This window comes from Ischnura elegans, chromosome 1 (genome assembly GCF_921293095.1).
Source record: "Ischnura elegans chromosome 1, ioIscEleg1.1, whole genome shotgun sequence".
NCBI classification, from domain to species: domain Eukaryota; kingdom Metazoa; phylum Arthropoda; class Insecta; order Odonata; family Coenagrionidae; genus Ischnura; species Ischnura elegans.
In genome coordinates, this window is record NC_060246.1 from 163428118 (window position 1) to 163442292 (window position 14175).

Below are 14175 nucleotides of genomic sequence, written 5' to 3' on the forward strand. Positions count from 1 at the left end.
AATGTTTTGAGTATCATTACCGAATTATCGAGCGAGAAATTACTGTGATCGTCTACTTTTTCGATAATGCAAGTTTTTGACCTTAGCGTACTGCAATCCATCAAGCGTTGAAGTCTCCTAGTTGCAGAGTGAATTTCATGAGCGCTTTGAGAGCATAAAATGCGATTAGGATTCTTCCAGTAGTGGGATTCTTCTGCACACCAAGCAATTGATATGGCTGACAGATATGAACCGCACAATGTGACTGTGGTAGTTATGGCAGACATTCGTCTTCTGCCTTCGTATAAATGGCGCTGCAAGTAATTGCCAGCGACGCGACGGCCGCCGAAGTTCCACGGTTGACACACACTATAGTATTATAACAGATTTTCAGAAAATATCAGCAGCAGAACTGCAGGGAACAAATGATACTATTTACAGATAAAGTTGCATTTAACGTCTACGACCCGTTTAGAAGTACATTTTAGAGCCTGTTTTGAAAGTTAAAACATCAAAGGAAGGATTTTAGACTAATAAAGTAATGTTGCTGGAGATATCTCGAGTTTCACAACGGGTGAACTTTTCCATCTCTCTTTTCAACGTTTTGATTAGAAACACGCTCGTTGAAACATAGGAAGGAGGGACGAGAAACCTCACCCGATGCAAAACCGGAGAGATTTTTAACATGTTCGCCTGGAAAGTGTCAGTCATAAATAAAATAATGCATTTAATACCCTTGGTAATAGCAGTTAACAGTTAAACCGCTAAATTCATCGAAATTGAAATCCTCGCAACACCTTATGTAGAGTGACTGATGAGTGATAACCCCTTATGTAGAGTGACTGATGAGTGAGTGACTGATTGATTCAAACCCCCATCTGCACACAACCCAAACTATTGAATACTGAGACATGGCATTTGCAAGAATATTCCATGTATCTTGGACTGAGCAAAAATTTTCGCAAATTTTTAACTCAATTACGTTAACTCTTTGGCTCCTATCGCAAAGCATATAATTCGGCTCAGACGGTCTTTTTTTCATTTTTTGCGTTACTTTCACATAAGATATGGATTAATAAGTTGTATCGGGAAAAGGGATGAGTGGGAACAGGAAGTTCGTAATCAATTGTTTACCTCAAATTTGAATGCTCTTCGTTTTCTTCTGATTATTGATTTATAAATAAAAAATATTTTCGACCACCTCTAAGGTAATTGGTAGGGTATCCTTCATCCTTTGGTGTATTCATTTGGCAGGGGGTGATCAGTCAACAGCAAGCAGCACACAAGAGGATTCCTACATGCACACTACACGAACATAAAAAAGTAACATATCGATGGCTAAGTTCTAACAACACGTATCTCAAATTTGGCCGGTTTGAGGTAGGTATTTCAAACAAAGTGTAATAACATTAAAAAAAATAAAGTACAATCAAAAAACAACTCTTTATTGGCAAATGTATGCCTCTTTTTCAGATTTATGAACTTTTGGTTTTTAGTTTCAGTTTACAAGCAAAAAAAAGTCGTTTGCTCTCCTGAAAAGTTGCTATTTTTGAGATTCGTGCTGTTAGAACTTAGCCATCGATATTATTATTTTCTTATTTTAATGATCTGATCCACCACAGTTTGCTGGCGTTCGTAAGACATGGCTCTCGATCGAGAGCCATGTCTTACGGATAGCCTTCGGACGTCTCAAAATATTGACTTATATTATTTTTATGTTAATACTTCTTTCGTAATTGCTATTCTATGGAGGTTGCTGAATGAATAGCAATTAATGCTCTAAGGTAACCTGTCAGAACAAAGAAAAGAATTTACAAAAGGACCTACATTTTTGCTCTGAAACAATTGAATAACATTTGAAAGAAATCATCAATATATCAGTGATACAAAAATATATTGTTTTGGTTTTAAAGAAATCATAACGAATACTGAAAAGAATGGGATTTAAAAAAAAAAAAACTCTAAAAAATATTCAGTATTATCGGTATAAAAGTATACGTTTTTAGGTTAAAAGAAATCGTGGCGAACTTACATAAAAATAGAATGTTTTCGCAACACCAAAAATAAAAATGATAAATCACTTACACGCTTGTCATGAAATAATAATATATTCCTTCTTTAAGATATTGATGGGATTTCGATGATCGTATATTGCCAAAGCTAGCCTGCGAGTGGTTACATACTCCCTGATCCCCTCCCCGATGTATATGCGCATTAGAAGTACATGAAAGATCATCCTAAACAGCAGTCACATTTAAAAAATCCCATTGTTCCCAAAATTGTATTTACGTACTATTTCCCGATTTCCCATTTTTTACACATCTTCAAAGTGAAATGTCAGAATTGGTCTCCGTACTGCCCAAAATAGCCTCCCTTCCTCATTGTTGGTGGCTGATATTTATTCATTTTAAAAAGTTGCCTGGAGTAGAAATTTCTTGAAAGCACGGCATCTCTGTATTATGCAGCGAATCACCCTACAACATTATATCAGCCTGAGAGACTTCCACCTTATTTTCTCAATTTGTTTACTTGGTGTGAGCTAGTGAAAGTATATCCGTGAAAGGTAAAGAAAATAAAGAGAAACTCGTTGAAAAATAAGGAAAAATGAGTAAAATTTGAAAATTGGGAAGCGCATGATCCCTGAGAAATTACATGGCCGTGAGATCCCTGGTGACTTTTGAATGTAATTTAAGCAATAACTATGGTTTCATTGTTCGTCTGCTTGGAGATCTACAAGAAGACTGGTTGTCAATTATCTAAAATCGTCTTAATGATACAAAGGTAGCCCTACCACTTATTAATGCAATCAAAGAAAATCCAATACCTCTAATATATTTTTCATTTAATTTTATGATGTTTAGCAACCATTCATTTTCATTGCGCCAAGCAAGTCAATTCTCATTTAATCGTTATTTATGCTTAAGGTTGTGTATTAATATGATAACATTTTCTATCCTAAAGCTTTGTATTTTTTATGCTCATCAAAATATTAGGCTTTATGGTTTTTAAACATTTTTTGACCTCACGAAAAAGTTCTCGACGCATTGTTCTAATTTTACTATCATTAATATCTTGAGTAATTTTCTTCAGCTTCGAATAAAATGTGAATGCTTTGGGTTTCGAACTCCTAGCATCTTGAAATGTGTTTCAAAGTTGACGTAGTTCAGAAAATGTCCGAAAATGGCGACTGTTCCCTCTAGACTTGAGCTGCCTCTGTACAACTTGGATATCTGCTCACACCCTGCCAATTGGCGAAGGATAGAGGCGGAGCGGAACTCCGCAAAATTACTATAAAAAGTGGTCTAAAATGGGACGAAAGCAGATATTTGCTGTAAGGAATAAGACGTAAGCCGTAAGAAAAGAATTCAGAATCAAGGTGCGTACGTAATCAGTTGAATTGTGATATCATTGTCTGGAACTCGAGATAGCTGTTTTTTGTCGCATTTTCTCTCTTGATACTCCGTTTTCTAATCGCATGATTCCAAACTCTCAATGCACTTTTTGTACGGTCTTTATGACAATTTACCTATTTTTTATTTTTTTAACCCACGTAGAGCGATTGGATACAAATATTGTCTTTATTAACTGCTGATAGTGTTGATATTTTTGCTTTAGTCTTAGGTGCTAGTTAACATCATAAAACTAAATTCATTAATTTAACACGCAATATTACCCTCATTGAAGCGTAAGCAAACTAATCATTCGGACATGTGTTTATTTTCGCTATACGCCATACGTCATGCACGCTATACGCGTTTATGTACTCCATGCCTTTCCAGTAGTTTTCAGTTCTTGGACACAGCGGTGGTCAACTGAATTATCTTCCAATTCCAGTTTGATCTTTGATTAGGAGCTGCGCTGGCAGAAGTCGTGCTCAAGACACGCTCTGATGGGCTATCCGTAATCCGCAAGACGCAAGGATCAACATTGACCGCCTTTCTTACGGATCATGTCTTACAACTTTTGTGTCATTGCAGAACAGCGCTCAAGCCTTGTTCACAACATCTAGGCTCAACACATCCAATGTGGCACAAATTTGTTTTAGTATTGTGAGGAACGAAGTTTTTTTTGTTTATTTGGTGTACCCCAATTGGCGTCACTCATAATGGATGTGTTAAAATTATCCAGACCTATGGGTGAAATATTCCTCTCTTGAAAGCCCAGACCTTGTTTCAATCGTGAAAAAGATTTTAAAGGGCTCTGGATAGTTCATATGTCTGACATTAGATATTATTATTATAATTATTTTATTGATACTGGATACTCCCGAGACATATTTGCTATTTTTGAACTAACCAATCCAATTCGAGCTACGCCGCTTTAAGTTGATGAGAACCAGAATCATCTCTTCTCAATTGTTCAACTCCATAGTGACGCCTAATCGGTCTAGTTAAGTTGTTGCGAAGGGGTCCTTTGGCTTCGCGTTCACTTGAAAGCACTTCTCCGTCTCCGGAGTCCTTGCACGGAATGTGTTACGACACTCTTACCTGAGTGTTAAACTGTGAACCCAATCGCGATGTCTTCCTGAAATAATGAAACAGTATTCCCAACCCATTCGTCGTTTATTTCGTGTCGTAGAGGACTAGTTATCCCCTACCTCAATTTTGCATGAATAAAATATTTGTAACGTTCACTGCGGTCTTAATTTTATGACCAACCAGAGCTTGAAAAGAGAAAAACCTTGTATTTCATTTGCTTTCTAAACTCCAAGAAATTCCGTAAGAAAATTCCTCTGCTCCCACTTCACCATGTTTCTCTCGAGGAATATTGTTATCGCTTTGTGAGGTGCTCCGTGTAACCCATTAGAACTGCGGCATAATGAATTATATTTCCGAAATGAGCTTGAATTGGAGGTGAAGTTGTCCTTTGATTGGCCAAGCCGTGAGAAACTGTCATGTAGTGATCGGAAGGAGAATCCGAAGGCGAGGAAAGGGAAATGAAGGTTTTATTCGGGGTGAAACACTTGGGGAACGTTGATGGGATTCGAATTCGGGAATATAGTCACTAGCATTTGTTTCTCTCATCAAAGAAATCATAATCATATCGACTGTATCCTACTGTTTATGTCTTAATGTCAAGCAAGCTACGTGCATCAATTAACACCAGTGTTTTTGGAATTCAAGGGAAAAACTTTAAGCTCAGAATTCATCCATATGTTTTATTCTGTAAGTATGATATTCTTTCTTAATTCGTAATCCTTTAATTATTGTAAAATTCTACTCGATTTAAGGAGACTTTTTAATGTATGAGAGCTATTATTCACAATTCTAAAATTGCGTTAACAATTTCCTCTCATTCACAATTTGGTTATTTTTTGAATTTATGGTCAATGCAACTTACGATATCCTTGTCCTCATTAGCTAAGTAAGATATTACAATATTTATACTGAAGTAATTTTCACACGACGCGTTTTGTCGTTCCAAGAACAATTTAAAGATATTATTGTAACAATGAGATAACTTCCGCCACAATGCACCACATATCATACAAGATATATTAGTCTTTATTTACTGGATAATTTTACGTATCTTTGCTCCGAAATTTACGAATTTGGGAGCAGAAATTTCGAAAGCTTATTTAATCCAAGTTTTTTTTTTAAACTATCAATGTACCTAAAGTAATTGGGACATTGCAACTGATTGAATTCGTGCGTGAGAGCAGCAACTGCGTTGGAGGAAGAGACAGATGAGCGTCCTCGCTGCGTCAGACCAGACATAAAGAGAATCATAGAGTGAAGTCATCGCAGCACATATACGTCTGAGAGCATAGTTGTGCATTTCAATGAAATAGGAGGGACAGGCGAGTATTCATCACTTAGATCCACGTATTTGAGCCTCCGAGAACCCTTAAATCTTGAGAAATACGAATGTATTTGTAGTCATTCATTAAAAAAAATTCGAAAACTTTTCCTGTTTGAGGACACTAATAATATTCGTTATTTTGATGTGACGCTACCAGCGTTGATAGGGCACTCTGCTACCGCGAAGCTTTGCAAATGAGTGAATGATGCACTTTGGATAAAAGCTCGCACGAGACCGGCTCATTCGAGTGCATTTCGCTCATCATTTCGTTTTACCCAATATTCCTTGAATTGCGTGCTGTAGCAGAAATTAGTAATGGTACCTTGAATATTTCCATCGTTGAAGGGACACTATGAAATACCTTAAATGCCTACTGCTGCAGAGTTTTGAAATGACTGGCTTGAGAGGCACAGCTCTTGACTGGCTTCGGAGCTGCTCAACTAGTCATTCACGGTATGTGAAGGTAAAGAACTCCTTCAGTGCCTTAAGATGCATCAATACTGGTGTACCTCTGGGTTCTGTATTAGGCCCTATTGTATTCTTAATTTACATCAATGATTTATTTAGTTTTAATAAAATGGCAAGATAAAAAATTTCGCAGATGATGTGACATTAAATTATGTAATTTCTACATGGGATGGAGTTGCTAATGTCATGAAGCATGACTTACCTGCCTACGCACTTGTTTCTCTAAAATGGCTTAGAATTAAGTAAAGTAAAAACATAATGAATGTTTTACGACGTTTGTTACTGTTATAATCTCGATATTAAATTACTGTATCACACCTTAGACTGCTCAGCGCATCCTAGCAAATTGTTCTGTCATTAAAATGGCAAAAAATGAAATCTCCGGGATTAATTTTAGATTATCGGCATATATAGGGTAAGAAATTTGCATTTGATTTACCATGCCTTGGTACACTCCAAGTTGGATTACATGTTAAATGGGGAGCTTATTACAGCACTATTAAGTCAGCCTAATTCGCGGCAAAAAATAGTAAGACAAATATTACTTAAACAACACTATTATCACCCCCGTTCTTTATTCGTTGAAGTAAACATGGCCCCATTGAGATAAACGCTTTGTTGCAAATTGTTAAACATGTTATTTTTGCGTACATTTCAGGTGAAAATTAGGTAAATGTCATTCTTCGGTCTACAGTCTGCTGCGTAAGCTTTATTTTTTCAACATCGCGATCAATTTCTATACCAGTGCCAATATTACTCACGAAAATGAAAGAATCTCGAATGGAAGAAGGCGTGGTTGAGTGAATGAATGGTTTTAAACAGATGTATTTGAGAAGGCAATTACAATTTATGGGAGGAAGTGGACTTCATGTCCTCAGAAACTCGTATCCCATGTGATAAAAGCGTCTGAGTGTGTTGTCCGTTCAATGGCTTTCATTGTATCACACAGAGGCTGCGCAGAATAGGATTATCGAAATAAATATTATGTTTATGATATCAGCGAGGTACTACATTGTTATTTTTTCAAAGCTGAACTTCATTCCTGTAGTACATATCTTCAGTCAATAGTATAGTCTGCAGACAATCGCTACCTATGCGAAGTTGGATAATAAGTTATAATCACGTGCGATTATCGCTTGCAAGTCTCTTATTTGGCGAGCAGGTTGTCTCAATGTTCCTTTAGATGGGAATAAATCTCATAATGAAACTTTTACAAATATTTTTTGAATTAGTTGTAACTACCCTAGAGATGTGTTATCGATGAATTTTCCTGACTTAATATTATGTTCTTTATTGACCCTTTCTAACCCACAGCTGTTTCTGGGAGAAATCAAATTTCAAGATTTCTTATTTGTTAAACTTGAAAATTTTGCACTCAATCGTAATTATCGTGGCAGCTAAATATTCCGTCATTAAACTTTACACCAAAAAATATATACGTAGTTTAGACATTTCCTAAAAAGAGCTGAAATTTATACATTTTTGATGTTGCTTAGAAGCAGCATTGGGTTATAATGGGTTAAAATAGTATAGAGTTCAATGAATGCAGCAGATACACGCTAAAGTGGATTCGTACCGGTTCAAAAAAAGGAAAGACAGCCATAAACAAAATGTGACAAATAGGTGTTCCGGAGAAAGTAAGTAAATTAATGCAGACATGAAGAAATAAATCTCTGGTGAAAAGGAGGCAAATGAATGGAAGCCATGAACATGAAAAATAGGCATTGAACAAGGTAAATGTGTAGTCGTGAATAGACCTGCCGATAATCTGATGTAAACAACTTCCGGGGGATGAAATATGAGTGACACACCAAAATACTCCGCAAGAGCAGAAATCAGTTGACCATCTAGGGTGTCTATGCATCAAACACGAGATGCGAACCTATGATTGATGGAAGTGATTCAATGCATAGTCACTTAACCCGCTGCTATCGATTGCGCGCGTCTGTCGGTCGTGAAAGTGCACGGCGTCCTTGGGCTGCCCCCCCCCCCCGCCTTACCCCCTTCCTCAGCGGAAAATAAATTAAATGAAAAAAAAAACATCGCCATGCGTGTTGGTCGCCTTTTACTCCGGGGGTAAGGCTTCCCGTTGTCTCGCACCCAATTATGGTGTGTAACTACCTGGTGCCCGTTGACTAGTGCCTGCTAGTGCCCATGAGCACTAGGGCCCATGAAGCAGCGCCCATTTACCACCACTTACCATCGATAGTGCCCATTTATAGTGCTCATCAATGGTGTACCTGTTTATAGTGCCCTATCTGCCCATTCCCATCAATTGCCCTATATTAGCGATAGCTCGTAAATAGTATCCATTCAGAAGTGCCCCTATAGGAGTGCCCATTACATGGCACCCACTTAGAGGTATACAAGATGTAGTGTACGTTTTATTAGTGTCCGTTTTGTAAGTGTCCATTCAGTAGTGCCGTTTCCCATTCGTCATTCAGTGGAGCATTCCGATGTCTGTGATTGAAATCGAGTCGCGTGGCTCTCTGCAGCGTGTCCCGTCATGCCTTACGTCGCTCACCGCTGCTCACCTCAGAAAACAGCGGAGGGGGGGTCAGCTAATAGAGTATTTTCCACCTACTTCTCCCCCTTCCCCTCGCCGTCTGCCGGGTGAGTTTGAAAACACCGTGTCTCGCTACATTTCGCGGCCGAGTTAACTGTTATTATGAGAGCGGCGGCGGCGGAGAAAGAGGTGTGCTTAAAGACGCGCGCTCCACACACCAGACGAACGGGTGAAAACGCCGTCTTCCATTATTCATTTTATATCAGTAGAAGAGACGAGAATCTCGATTCACTGCAGCGGATGGTTTTGAGTCGAATTCGATAAAAGAGTCGTGGATGAAGTCATTACAACATCAAATAGCGATCGGACATCTTCAGGTATTTTCGAAATATTAAATAATGCATTTTAAGATATTCTACATCGCACCTGTTTCATCAATAATAGCTTAATCCAACGATAGTCGCTGTCTGTAATTTATAAATTAGAAGAAAATAAAAATTCTGTAATTTACAATTATATTTACCTCGACACAGGCTTAGATTGCTTGAAAAATTGAGAATGGATACCGTTAAGAGCGACACAGAGAGCATAATAATATTAGACCCGCACTATATTTCCAGGTCCAACAGAAGCGATGAGGATGGGAATTCGTTTTTCCCCCAAACCATGAAGGATTTCAATAAATGCTAGTCGTAATTTCCTCAGGGCACTTCCTTTTTATATGTATATGGCCGGTGTCCTAACGCCTCCTGCCAGGCATATTGTGGGGTATTATGTAGATGTAGAATTGTAATGCATTCAATGCAATATATTTGATGATATTTTACTTTGATGGCAGTTCAAATATTTGTTGACGTATAATGGATGCCAAAAGCATACTGGCATTACTAAATTATCTATCTGCATCCACATAATAACCCGTGAGCCACCTCTATGTTTTCTGACAGGGAATGATCAATCAACAGCTTGCAACATGCAAATGCATCCCCACGCACACATTACATGCTCATGTAAGAATTACGCCATTAATGTTATCAATCGTCTACCTTTGCTATCCTGTATAGTACGAAGAAGGAAAGATATTTTTTAATAACTCTGTTTTGCATCATATTTCCTTTATTTTTTTCTCGGGATTGCGTCTACCATAGTGTGATCGTAATCGGAGAAAAATTTTTACGTGATCCGAGAAAAAATATCTGAATTTACTTATTAAGACTAGCCTTTACTTTGTTTTGCCTTCTTGTAAAGATTTTCATTCTAATTCGCATATTGTTATGTGAATCATTATTCCATCCTTTCGGCCAAAATAAGATGAATCCATCGAAGATGTGCTTTGCATAGCTAGAGGGAATGTCGATCACCAGAATTTCAGAAGTAAGCAGATTTGTGAGTTTAAATTTATAAGTGCATTTCCGAGATGAAGATGTATAATTTTTAATAATGTAATTGATTCAAACTTTATGCTTCACGACCCCTTATTATATATATATATATATTTTTTAGATCACGAGATGTGGGTCAAATTGACCCACATCTCGTGATCTAAAAAAAATATATATAATGTAATTGATTCAAACTTTATGCTTCACGACCCCTTATTATATATATATATATTTTTTTTAGATCACGAGATGTGGGTCAAATTGACCCACATCTCGTGATCTAAAAAAATATATATAATGTAATTGATTCAATTTTTAATGATCCACTTCAATTGTTTATGCCAAAATTTGCCTGAAATATTATTTTTTACTCTCTTTAATGCCGTGTAATCCTTGTATTTTCCAAAATGCCATTAATCTATTCGCTATTACTTTTTAACCAACAACGCATTAGGCCCATAGTCCTTAATGTGGAATGTTACAATGGGCCAATTTCTTTTCCGTGTGATTCCAGTTCCCACCATGCGACGATTCTTCGTGGACCATATGATCGGCATGAACCATTTGATCAATTATGACTCATTCAAAACGATTTCTGTGATTCAATTCTATGACAATCATTATCCAAGGCAATAAACCGTTCAAAATCAACGTCACTCATGAATAATACAGCTGTAATCCGTATCTAATAGCTGTTCCTCCTCAAATTCTCCTGACTTGGTGTTCACATCCAATTGGGAGACGCTCTGTACTTTTCCGAAGTTCAGATAACACCTCGCAGTATTGTAATTTCTCGGGTTGAAGCTGAAAAGGAAGCCCTGGAACTTTTGGCAATTGAGTGACCAAGTGACAATATGAAGTACGTGCCACTCGAATAACGTATTTGTAGGAATTTTGCATAATACCCACGTAAAGATATCCAGTCTATCTCACCTAGCGTATTGGATATTTAGAGTATTGGATACGCCTCGCTTTTTATCTCATCTAGAATCTGGCCACCCTACGCTGTACTCAATGTCACTATTAGCCCATCACTTAATGTCACTATTAGTTTATCTAGCGATTTGATCGTTGGATTATTCTTCCTCATAGGATAATCCTCTAAAATCGCTGGCACATTAATGGCTTTGCCTGGTTTCGCCACTTAGTTTGACCCTTTTCCCTTCTATAGCGTTAAGGTGTTTTTCCCCGTCCCATCCCTTCCAACCCTTTCCCTACCCCAGAGGCGTCGTCGGGCTCCTATCGCGGCGGCGCCTCTTTCCTTTTTCCTTCCTCTCCTGCCCCTTCCCGGGTGATCGGGCGTATAAGTCTCTGAATTGGTTCCCGGCCCCGGTGCGTTGTACCCTAGCAGGGCTCCCCTTAAGCACTCCATTCTTACTGTCACTATTGGTACATCATCATAGCTAGGCGCAGCTAGAATAAGGGTGGGCTACACATTACTCATAGGAATCGTATGAGAACAGGCGAAAGTGGAATTGATGCCTCGTCTTGCATTGGTGAGTATAGGTACGTGGGTATACCGCTTCTCTTTCATTGTTATTCGACTAAATCGCCATAATTTGATTATTTCTGCCACCCCTTACATATCGCTTCTCACGGCCTGTCGAGGGTCATCGATATAACTTTTTCATTCACCAACCTGGGCAAAAATCACGGAAGGAAATCGGTTATGTATGAGTTTCGGAGAGAGGCCAATGTACTGTCGGGCTACCTATCAAGTTTCCTTGTACAGTTAGTGGTCCTTGGCCGTCGTTCGTCTTCAGGCGATGTCCCAGTAAGCGGGGTGGGCGTGTCCGAAAGACGACAGCTGCTGCTGCTGCGGTTGCCACGATACTCACATTCCACTTTCTCTCTCTCTCTCTCTGCCTCAGACCCCTTCCCTCCTTTGCATTCGGATGTTGAGACGCTGACATGAAGTGGAATCCAGCTTAATCCGAACAGTTTCGACACGAAAATATACCTATTGTTATTTACAGAACAGTTCTTTTTGTTAATATTTAGGCCTGATTATATTCAATCTTTCCTCCATGCAGAAATTTTAAAATATAGTACGCAATATAAATTACGTACAGTATCCAATATTGTATTTAAAGAAAATTACAGTAATTGGAGTCGAAACTAATTTGCGCACTAATTTTCCCGTCGACTTAATAATAATGATGATAAAATTGTTCATTAAACGGCAATAAAACCCATTGTGGGATCAAAATACATAAAAGTAAATCAATACAATAATGTAAAAGGAAGACAAGATGAACACTTTTACATAGGAGTATACGGTCATAGATAAGTGAGAAAACAAAAGACAATATATACTTTACAACATAATAGTACTAATCATAATTCAATAAAAAAATGACAAATTTTAAAAATGGAGACATTATGTGAACACAAATTCACCCGAACTCACGTGAAGGAAATTGAGAAAAAACAATGAAATTTACACCATTGTATATTTAACTACTGTTGTTTTAACAAAGTCCATAAAAGTTTTCATTGTTGTAGCAAAATAGTCCAAGTCACAATTTGCACCTAGTAATATCTCTCATTGCACGAAAAATATGCGAGAGAAAAGAATAACTGTTTCTAAAAAATTCATTTAGTTGATTTTGCCATGTTCCGTGATAAATTTTTCTGCGAATGCCACTGTTGATGCATGGTTACTGGCAGTGGCGTAACTATGGGGGTTGAGGGGGATAGATCTCCCCCCTAAAGCCTCAGAGAAATAAAAAAAATGTTTAAAATTATTGTCTAGTAACTGGAGTAATATACTAATTTTAAGCTCCAAAATGATGTAAAATGTATTTTCATGCATGCCATTTTTCACAAATTTTCTCGGGGGTAAGCCGGACTCCCCGTTACCTGGGGGGGTCACCCCACCAATCCCATACATCCCCCCCAAAGCATATTTATAGTTACGCCACTGGGTACTGGAATGTTACGCCAAGTGCACTTAGCGGGTAATTCATTGTTATTAAAAAAATCGGCCATTAACAGCAAGAAATATAGTAATTATTCCATCCTTTCTGCTGTCGCACAGCCAATCAGAGCGTGTTGAACAAGACTTCAGTCAGTGCAGCGTCTAACCAAACCGGAAGTGAGCGGTAAGTAACTCGATTGACCACAGCCGTAGTAGCAATCCTAGCAATGAAAACTGCGGGGAAGGCATGGCACATGTAATATAAATAAAGGATATCGGGGTGAAAGTCATGTTTTGATTTCACTGAGCTGAATATAACGTTTCATATCAACCAAGTTGGTGGTTTGACGCTAACTTCCGCTTAATTTAGATGCATCGGAACAAACCGCACTTATGATTTAGTGTTCTCTCCACCTTACTTCCAATTCCTTCGCATCTTTACTTCCAGAGCAATTTCTGCTTTGAGAGATAGGGCGTGTGTGTTTGTGGTGGCTAGAGTATTGTCTCCCCAGCCCGTGGCCTCGGGTTCAAATTCCGGCGGGGTCAGAATTTTTTCTTTGGTTTCCCGATCCTTGCATGAATGTTGTGTGGAGGACATTTCAAGCGCAACACTCCGTCCGTCGGATGGGACGTTTAAGCCGTGGTCTCCTTGTCGTCTTTTGCTAAGAGCAGGCTAGTGCCGACGCCGGGTTTCTCTCCACCTTTCCTTCCACACCGTTTCCTCGTGGCGCAAATGACCTAAGCTGTCGGTCGCCTCCTCAAAATGCAATGTTTTCAGATGGGCGATGGCCTGAATCACTTACGAATTTACCTTTACTGTCGATACTGATGAAGTTTCAATAGTAGAGAGACGCATATTTTTACGTTTTTCGAACCCGTCGCTCACCTATAGCGGTAATCCCGACGAAATATCGGAGGGCTTTTCGGGGAATATATGACGTACCCACATAGTTGGTGACGTCACCAACTCACACCCAGCGCATCACCGCTATTCCTCGTGCATCGTCCTCGGCCTTGTGCGGGGCCATCGCGTGGTTCGTCGTGTTTTTACTCTTGTGATCGATTCATTCCCTCAATGAAAGTTTCTCCTCAGAACGACCGAGTGATCCACATCTCTA